The 11,001-nt window shown below is 40.5% G+C and overlaps 1 non-coding gene across 1 annotated transcript; it reads right to left on the reverse strand.

Moving 5' to 3' along the window:
• Positions 1–6,819: 6,819 nt before the first annotated feature.
• Positions 6,820–6,978, reverse strand: LOC134323699 (U1 spliceosomal RNA). Its single transcript, XR_010014082.1, has one exon. It is a non-coding gene; the product is annotated as a U1 spliceosomal RNA (small nuclear RNA).
• Between the last annotated feature and the right edge of the window lie 4,023 nt (positions 6,979–11,001).

The following is an 11,001-nucleotide window of genomic DNA, read 5'->3' on the forward strand; positions in this document are numbered from 1 at the left end:
TGGACCAACTAGGTAGGAGTGTCTAATAGAGTGGACAGTGAGTGGACACCACCACCATGTCATTGTCACTGCAGTGCTGAGAATGATCCACCACCCAAACAATACCTGCTCTGTGGTGGTCCTGAGGGGGTCCTGACCATTGAAGAACAGGGTGAAAGCAGGCTAAAAAAAGTATGCAGAGAAACAGATGGACTACAGTCAGTAATTGTAGAACTACAAAGTGCTTCTATATGGTAAGTGGAGCTGAAAAAATGGACAGTGAGTGTAGAAACAAGTAGGTGGTTTTAATGTAATGGCTGTTCAGTGTATATCTGCAGTTATTTGGACTCATTGCAACTCTGTTAGTTGCCTCATTTTGTTTATAAAATCCCACATCAGCTGCTAATTATCAGACTTCAGCTGTAAAGAACTTGTGTACAGTAACCTAACATACCAAGATGATAATGTAGATTGTTCTGATGTGTCCAACTGGGCGGCACCGTGGCTCAGTGGGTAGCACTGTCGCCTCACAGCAAGAAGGTCTTGGGTTCGATTTCCAGGTGGAGTGGAGTTTGCATGTCTGCTTGGGTTTCCTCCAGGAGCTCCGGTTTCCTCCCACAGTCCAAAGACATGCAAGTGAGGTGAATTAGAGATACTAAATTTTCCATGACTGTGTTGAAGTTGTGAACTGATGAATCTTGTGTAATGAGTAACTACCGTTCCTGTCATGAATGTAACCAAAGTGTAAAACATGACGTTAAAATCCTAATAAATAAGTAAATGATGTGTCCAACCCGGACCTAATTGCAGAACCATGTGACAGTCAGTAACAGTAGTCTAACAATTCAGTTAAAGTGCAGTCGGGAACAACTTATGCATTTATGTAATATAAAAATTGCTCAAAACCATTGCTCATACTCTTGGTGCTCTCTTTTCCCTTCTTGTACTTGAGTGTAGTAAAATCTTCTGCCCATTTATTTCAACTGAAACTTCCTAATTCTGATCTCTTGGGCAGAAAGAATGCAGTGTAAGAACCCCACATGAACTTGTTATAACCATGATTGATGGCCAACAAAGTTACTAAGGGGCTCTGTATCCTAACAATGTCTTTCAGTATGTTAGTGCCAAACCCCTCAAAGGGAGAGAATACGCATGTGGTGCCTTGGCAGGCCTCATCCATCATTTAAAGCTAATCACTTTTCTTTTCCATGCAGACCAGCTTTTCAGATCCCATTATCTTTTTAGAAAAATGGTTAGATTAAATTAACACTGGTCTGAGGTCGAAACTAATTAAGTGTGATCTTGTCATTTAAAGATAATGTTTTATGAAACTAATCATATAAATTAAGTAAAAATAAAATACATTCCAAATGTGACTCAGCTAGTTTAGTCAGCTATATTAAAGCATTCAAATTACAACACCAACATTTACATTTACTTTGACTTTTATTTTATTACAGACAGGATGAATCTGAGATATTTCATGTTTTATCTGCTCAACTTCATTTCATTTATTAATCAACATTCATTCCTGCATTTCAGGCCCTGCAACACATTCCAAAGGAAGTTGCGACAGTAAAGCATTTACCACTGTGTAATGTTGCCTTGCCTTTTCACCACACTTAAAAGACGTTTTGGCACCGAGGATACCAAGTGATTTCGTGTTTCAGCTTTTATTTTGTCTCATTCTTCCTGCAAACACGTCTTAAGATGTGCAACAGTACAGGGTCGTCGTTGTTGTATTTGTCATTTCAGAATTCTCCACACATTTTCTATTGGGGACAGATCAGGACTGCAGGCAGGCCAGTCCAGTACCCGTACCCTCTTCTTACGCAGCCATGCCTTTGTAATGTGTGCAGCATGTGGTTTTGCATTGTCTTGTTGAAAAATGCATGGATGTCCCTGGAAAAGATGACGTCTTGAAGGCAGCATATGTTGCTCTAAGATCTCAATGTACTTTTCTGCATTAATGCTGCCATCACAGAAGTGTAAATGACCTTTGCCAAGGGCACTGACACGACCCCATACCATGACAGACCCTGGCTTTTGGACTTGTTGCTGATAACAGTCTGGATGGTCTTTTTCATCTTTGGCACACAGCATCAATTTTTTTCCAAAACAGACCCGGAATGCTGATTCATCTAACCACAATAAATGTTTTCACTTTGTGATGGTCCATCAAACTTCCTAGAGAAATTGACGTCACTTCTGGACATGGTTAACATAAGACATCTTTTTTGCACTGTAAAGTTTTAAGTGGCATTTGTGCATGTAACTCTGTATTGTAGTGCTTGACAAAGGTTTGCCAAAGTAATCCCTTGCGCATGTGGTTATATCAGCTATTGTTGAGTGGCGGTTCTTGATGCAGTGCCGTCTGAGGGATTGAAGATTGTTTAATGATATTATGCACTGTGGAGGGAGAAATATGCAAATCCCTTCCAATCTTTCTTTGAGGTACATTGTTTTTAAACATTTCAATAATTTTCTCACATATTTGTTGACAAACTGGAGATCCTCTGATCATCTTTGCTCATCAAAGACTCTTGTTGCCATCACCTGTTTAGAATCACATCTTTATTTAGTTTTTTCACCTCATTACTAGCCCTAAATTGCCTCCGTCCCAACTTTTTTGGAATGTGTTGCAGGCCTGAAATGCAGGAATGGAGGTATATTAACAAATGAAATGAAGTTGAGCAGAGCAAACATGAAATATCTTGGGTTCAAACCGTGCAATCAAATCAAAGTCAAAGTAAATGTAAGATTCGCTCTCATTGGCCTGTTGTATCACAGTTGTATTGCAGTATCATGCTTTACACAGACACAGAAAAAAAGCATTTGACTGGGTCGAGTTTGCATACATGTTCAATGTCTTACATAATTTTAACTAGGGAAGAGATTTTACTGAATGGATTTACACCCTGTATGCCTACTCCAAGGTCTTTGTTGAAATGCCCTTCCCTTGGCTTTCAGATGCACTCTGCAGCAACAGAAGATAATTTAGAGCAGCTGAGAGCAGCTCTCTTCTGTCAAAGTTCTCATCTGATGTGATTACTGCATCTTTCTACAAAGCAAAGCTTAAACGCTCTGCTACAGAGTCAGGCAAGCTTCATGCCATCTTTTCTTCACTTCTGACTCCACCGCCTCCACAATCTAAAATATAAAGCATTCGGTCCAAAAAAAATCTAGACAAGTTTTGGCATTGAGATGTTTGAGTTATGCCAACTGCTGGTAGAATTACACTGATCCAACGCAATCTTTAGGTATGGTGAATTAGCTTTTCATCCATAATTCAAAGCTTTTTTTAAATAGCATGAACTTAATAAGAGTCAAGCTAACTGTGTATAAAATGTTAAAGCTGTAGCCCAAGATCTCCACAGGTTCATTTAAATGCTTGACTACTTTCTAGCATTGCATTTGTCCTGAGAAATATGGCTTACTTTATTATGTACTGCAATTTACATCATTCTCCAAATATCTACGGTGACTGTGGAGTTATAATTCTTGTTGCTGATAACAGTCTGGATGGTCCTTTTTGTCTATGGTCCGGAGCACACGGCGTCCTTTTTTTTTTTTCAAAAAAAGACCTGGGATGCTGATTCATCTGACCACAATACATGTTTCCACTGTGTGATGGTCCATCCTATTTTTTGCACAGTCAAGTTTTAAGTGGTATTTGTGCATGTAACTCTGTATTGTAGTGCTTGACAAAGGTTTGCCAAAGTAATCCCTCACCCATGCAGTTATATCAGCTATTGTTGAGTGGTGGTTCTTGATGCAGTGCCATCTGAGGAATCAAAGATCACGGGCATTCAGCATAAGCTTGCGCCCTTGGCGTTTACGCACTGAAATTTCGCCCAATTCCTTGAATCATTTAATGATATTATGCACTGTAGATGGAGAAATATGCAAATCCCTTCCAATCTTTCTTTACAGTTCAGCAGATAAAACATGAAATATCTCAGGTTCAAACTGTCTGCAATCAAATAAAAGTCAAAGTAAATGTAAGGAACACTGCATTTTTATTTTATTTGTATTTTCCATACTGTCCCAACTCTTTTTAATTTGGGGTTGTAATATAAGTTTTAGATGATCTACATAGTACTAGACAAAGAATCTGAAAACGTATGAAACCTTGTTGGCCTTGATAGTCAGCTATCCTTATCAGAGTATGTTGCTAATCTGCTTTGATCATGCTAGATCTTCCTCTACAACGTCAGAAAAAAATGGCAATTTGTTTCTATGGAAACCACTCAAATTCTTGTCCCGTCTATTGTCATTTTAAGTCTGGACTACTGCAATTCCCTCCTGACCGCTCTTCCTATGTCCGCTGTCAGACCTCTGCAACTGATCTAAAATGCTAAGATGCCAGAATTCTGTCTGTTTTGACCAGTTTAATTCAAATAAATAGAGATATTTACTGACTGCCTTGCTGTATAAATCATAATTCAGTGACACAATTCCATACAGCACCAGTTTCTTCCCCCTACATTAAAATTCTTTCTTTATCCACTTATTTATTTAGGTTGTCTCTTTAACTTATTACTTAAAGTAATGTCTTTCATTTAACGTAGATAACGATAGTAAATGCACAAGCTTTCAGACAGTGACTGCATAATACACTTTAACACTTAGCATCTCTCTACTCTCTGTGGTACGAGTTTAGATGGACGAGTTTAGCAGCAAGTGACACAGCAGGTAGAGTGAGTTTCACATAGCGCCAGGGTCCTGGAGACCTGGGTAAAATTAATTCCATTAATACTTCTGGGTTTCAGCAATAGTGGGATTTTATAAAAGATACTAAACTGTGTCTTTAAGCAAAAAAACAACAACTAATATACACAGTGTATCACAAAAGTGAGTACACCCCTCACATTTCTGCAAATATTTCATTATATCTTTTCATGGGACAACACTGTAGACATGAAACTTGGATATAACTTAGAGTAGTCAGTGTACAGCTTGTATAGCAGTGTAGATTTACTGTCTTCTGAAAATAACTCAACACACAGCCATTAATGTCTAAATAGCTGGCAACATAAGTGAGTACACCCCACAGTGAACATGTCCAAATTGTGCCCAAATGTGTCGTCGTCCCTCCCTGGTGTCATGTGTCAAGGTCCCAGGTGTAAATGGGGAGCAGGGCTGTTAAATTTGGTGTTTTGGGTACAATTCTCTCATACTGGCCACTGGATATTCAACATGGCACCTCATGGCAAAGAACTCTCTGAGGATGTGAGAAATAGAATTGTTGCTCTCCACAAAGATGGCCTGGGCTATAAGAAGATTGCTAACACCCTGAAACTGAGCTACAGCATGGTGGCCAAGGTCATACAGCGGTTTTCCAGGACAGGTTCCACTCGGAACAGGCTTCGCCAGGGTCGACCAAAGAAGTTGAGTCCACGTGTCCGGCGTCATATCCAGAGGTTGGCTTTAAAAAATAGACACATGAGTGCTGCCAGCATTGCTGCAGAGGTTGAAGGCGTGGGAGGTCAGCCTGTCAGTGCTCAGACCATACGCCGCACACTGCATCAACTGCATGGTCGTCATCCCAGAAGGAAGCTGACGCGCAAGAAAGCCCGCAAACAGTTTGCTGAAGACAAGCAGTCCAAGAACATGGATTACTGGAATGCCCTGTGGTCTGACGAGACCAAGATAAACTTGTTTGGCTCAGATGGTGTCCAGCATGTGTGGCGGCGCCCTGGTGAGAAGTACCAAGACAACTGTATCTTGCCTACAGTCAAGCATGGTGGTGGTAGCATCATGGTCTTGGGCTGCATGAGTGTTGCTGGCACTGGGGAGCTGCAGTTCATTGAGGGAAACATGAATTCCAACATGTACTGTGACATTCTGAAACAGAGCATGATCCCCTCCCTTCGAAAACTGGGCCTCATGGCAGTTTTCCAACAGGATAACGACCCCAAACACAACCTCCAAGATGACAACTGCCTTGCGGAGGAAGCTGAAGGTAAAGGTGATGGACTAAACCCAATTGAGCACCTGTGGCGCATCCTCAAGTGGAAGGTGGAGGAGTTCAAGGTGTCTAACATCCACCAGCTCCGTGATGTCATCATGGAGGAGTGGAAGAGGATTCCAGTAGCAACCTGTGCAGCTCTGGTGAATTCCATGCCCAGGAGGGTTAAGGCAGTGCTGGATAATAATGGTGGTCACACAAAATATTGACACTTTGGGCACAATTTGGACATGTTCACTGTGGGGAGTACTCACTTATGTTGCCAGCCATTTAGACATTAATGGCTGTGTGTTGAGTTATTTTCAGAAGACAGTAAATCTACGCTGCTATACAAGTTGTACACTGAGTACTCTAAGTTACATCCAAGTTTTATTTCTATAGTGTTGTCCCATGAAAAGATATAATAAAATATTTGCAGAAATGTGAGGGGTGTACTCACTTTTGTGATACACTGTATTTGGAGCACACTTTTATTCTTTCTCCATTTCCATTTGACAAACAGCTTGGATCTACTTTGTATTCATGGAATAATCCCTTCTGTCTTCTCTTCTATGATGCCCCTGACAGAAATACATTGGGTGAGACCATGTCATTGCATCATTATTTACACTTACTCTTAGCAGCAATTTAAAGAAGAAGATATACTTTATTTGTCATATATACATATACAGATGTACAGTACAATGAAATTCTTTCTTTGCATATCCCAGCTTGTTTGGAAGCTGGGGTCAGAGCGCAGGGTCAGCCATCGTACAGCGTCACTGGAGCAGACAGGGTTAAGGGCCTTGCTCAAGGACACAACAGTGGCTGCATAGCAGAGCCTGGATTTGAACTGCCAATCTTCCAGTTGATAGCCCAAAGCTCTACCCACTAGGCTACCACTGCCCCCCTTGCTATCAGAAATTATGCAGTCGAGATTCCCACATTTGGGGAATTTGCAGGGGTCAGCACAAACGGAATGCAATGGCTGAGCCTCGCCCTGGGTGAACCACCTTCTTATCATGGTTTCGCCCCTGCCAGGTAAGTATAGCACAGTATAGCAAATAGCATAGTGTGTGAATCTAGTCAATTCCAGCATCAGTGTTAATCTATATTGGGAGGGCATAACTATGTCCAATGGGCATGATGCTGCTGGAAACTCGTAGCTTAACGTCCAACTTTGCTTTTAAAACTTTGCCTTTTTAACAGACTTGAATAACATTAACATTAAATAAAAAAACAACAACAACTAACTAATAGAAAAAAAGTTTAACCAGGTTAGGTGAAATTAAACCAGGGGAGATGAACAGCACCTACAATACCTACTTCTACCTAAGGTAAGGATGCTGTGCAACCATGAAAAGCTATGCAGAAGTAGTGCCACAGACTAGCATGGATGACTAGCTGGTTTTTTTTTTTTTACCTGGCAGAGATCTGGTCTCAAAGAATGTGTGGAGAAACATGCTATGCTGCTGGGAGTTCATCATGCAATCATATTTACCAGCCAGCAGAGGTCGCATTTGCATCAGCATACCCCCGAACGTTCTGCCACAGTCTGTTTGGATGCCTGGCCAGGTTGATAGCAAAGCTGGGATTTGAATAATGATAGAGGTGGTGGGGTTGTACATTGGACCATTGTTTTTTCATGAATACATACAGTGCTTTTTTGCTCAGCTATGCAAGGACTGATCATCATAGCTAACAGTTAACCATGTCCAATAGGAGGTACCAAAACGTTTGGGTCTGGAAAAGATCCTTAGAATTTTAATTGTTAGACTGTAGAAAATGACTTTGCAGACCCTGACTTATGTATGATTTAGATGTAGCTGAGGAAAACTAACTTCAAACCATAAAAATGGATCAGTCTTGTTTGTAATTTGGCTGGCATGTGCATTCATTCTTAACAGGATAGTTAATTCTTAAGCATATGTAGTTGCAAGTTTAATAATTTATGATTGTATAACTGATTCAACACATAGATAAGTGATATTAGACATATCTACAGTTTACTTTAGATTGATGTTGTTTAATTATTGAAACGTAAATGGAACAAAATACATTAATGAATTAATTAGGGGTTTTTGGTCTGTTGGTCCTGGATTCTGTAAAGTTGCTTTGAGACAATGTTCATTGTAAAAAGGGCTATATAAATAAATTTGACTTGACATACATACATGATGGACTCTGACACACACAACTTAAATACATACAACGACTGTATTGCACTACTGTGACTGTATTACTTGCATCTTTGCACAAGATTGCAATTTGCAGTTTTTTTGCATGTTTGCACCTTACTCTCCTATCTCTGCTGCTATAAAGAACCCCTTCATTTCAATATGTACTTGTACATAGCTGAAATGACAATAAAGCCTCTCTTGACTCTCTCTTGACTTGACTAATTCAAATAGTTTCATTTAATTTGTAAAGCATATTTTGGAGATGGATGGGAGGAAGCAAAATTCGCACTGGACAACCAACAAAGCACAGATGGAAAGATTTAACAGAAAAAAGTATAGGAGTACAAAAGCATAAAGATTAACAAACTGACACACTAAAACTAAAAAAATTATTAAATAGCTAAAAACTTAAAAAGAATAATATATAATGCTTTTTACAGAGAAAAGTACAAAGATTTCCTATTTTTTTTACTGAACAACATTCTATTTGTTAATATAAACAAGGGCAATAAGGGCACAAATTGTTGCAATTTGAATTGAAGTGAATATGTTCCCATATTTGCAGGTCACCTATGCCCTGGCACCATGACATGACGAGTGTTGGTTTTTACACCTTTTTATCTTTGGTACAGAGAGCTTGATGTATTTTTATCCAAAAACAAACTGTGGACTCATCTAGCCACAGCTCACGTTTCCACTGTCTTTTGGTTCATCTGAGATGAGTGTGGCAAGCCACGAATTGCCACTAGGTTGTTGGGTGGCAGAGACTCATTGATGCCAGAAGAGTTTAAGGCTATTGGGGCTAGTATAGACAGAACAGAAGGGCTACTGTTGCGCAAATTGCTAATACTTTCAATACTGGTGATCACTTGAATGTGTCCTGTCCACTGTTGAAAGCACCTCAAAAGGCATGAAGGCATCGTATCTGGATATCTGAGCAATAGAAGAAGGCTGACTGGTCTGATTAATCCAGTTTTCGCCAAGACCATGTGGATGGCTGAGCATGTGTGCATGGTTTACCTTTGGAAGAGACGGCACCAGATTGCAGATTGATCATCCTCACAACGTGCAGAGGTTGAAGGAACTGCCAGTATTGTACTGGTACCAGATACCAGGGCTTCTATGAATTCTATATATCATCCAGTCAGAGCTGTTTTGACAGCATATTAGTCCAGTATGATCAAAGTTTGTGGACACTCCTTCTAGTTTATGTGTTTCTGACACATCCATTGCTAACTGATGTATGAAATCAATAACATGAAATGCGTTTTGTGCTTTATTCTTTGTGGCAACAGTTTGGGGAAGAACCTTTTCTGTTTCAGCATGAGTATGGACATAGCAATATCCATTAAGCCCATAGTTTAAGGAGGTTAAGGATTGAAGTCGAGACTGCAGTGCCAACGATGCTGCTCCTGCCGGATGTGACGGGTCTGGAGTAATTGCACCAAGAATGACAAGAACTCACTACAGACTTTATTGAAGACTAGACCGAATAACAACTCTATTATTAATTATTTATTTATTTATTTACTGCCAGTTATAACTTTTAGTTCATTTAATTCTGTGTTTGTATGATTTGTGTAAATCCTATTTATTTAAAGTATCCTCTAGACCACCCAAGAAGGATGGGCCCTGCTGAGTCTGGTTCCTCTCAAGGTTTCTTCCTGTAATTTTCAGGGAGTTTTTCCTTGCCACAGTCACCCTCGGCTTGCTCAACAGGGGTTTTTGTATCTGTTGGTCCTGGATTTTGTGAAGTTGCTTTGAGACAATGTCTATTGTAAAAAGCGCTATATAAATAAATTTGACTTGACTTATTTATATTTATTTACTAGGATTTTAACGTCATGTTTTACACACTTTGGTTACATTCATGACAGAACAGGTTGTCACTCGTTACACAAGATTCATCAGTTCAAATATTTTATGTCAAACACAGTCATGGACAATTTTGTATCTCCAATTCACCTCATTTGCATGTATTTGGACTGTGGGAAGAAACTGGAGCAGACACGGGGAGAACATGCAAACTCCACACAGAAAGGGCCCAGACCGCTTCACCTGGGAATCAAACCCAGGACCTTCTTGATGTGAGGCAACAGTGTTACCCACCGAGCCACCATGCCGCCCACTTGAATGTGTCACAACACACAGTGCCTTCTTTGTATGGGGTTACATAATTGCAAGTGCCACTCCTGTCCACTGTTGAAAGCACCTTAGGGTGCTGGAGCCTATTCCATCTTTTCAATGGGCGCAAGGCACACAGGAACACCCTGGACGGGATGCCAGTCCATCGCAGGGCAGTCACACACACACACACACACCCATTCACTTATAGGGAAATTCAGTGTCTCCAATTAACCTGACTGCATGTTTTTGGACTGTGGGAGGAAACCCACGCAGACACAGTGAGAACATGCAAACTCCACACAGAAAGGACCCGGACCGCCCCGCCTGGGGATCGAACCCAGGACCTTCTTGCTGTGAGACGACAGTGCTACTATACGAAATCAATTACTTTAAACTTTGTGGTAACAGTTTGGGGGAGACCCTTTTTTGTTTCAGCATGAGTATGCCCCTTGTACCAAGCGATAGTTTAAAAAGTTTAGTATTGAGAAAATACAGTGGTCTGCACAGAACCCTGACCTCAATCACTTAACACCTTTGAACACCAAGTAAACTAGAGCACTGAGCAAACAGACCTTCTTATCCAACTTCAGCACACAACCTTACAAATGCTTTTTGACGAAACGGACACAAATTCATACAGATGCTCTACAATCTTGTGCGAAGGTTTCCCAAAAGTAGAGCTGTTATGGCTGCAAATAGGAAGCAAGGAGGGGGGAGGGGGGGCACTCCTTGGACAGGCTCGTGATCAGGTGTACCTGTACTGCA

The sequence above is a fragment of the Trichomycterus rosablanca genome, chromosome 11 (genome assembly GCF_030014385.1).
Source record: "Trichomycterus rosablanca isolate fTriRos1 chromosome 11, fTriRos1.hap1, whole genome shotgun sequence".
NCBI classification, from domain to species: Eukaryota; Metazoa; Chordata; class Actinopteri; order Siluriformes; family Trichomycteridae; genus Trichomycterus; species Trichomycterus rosablanca.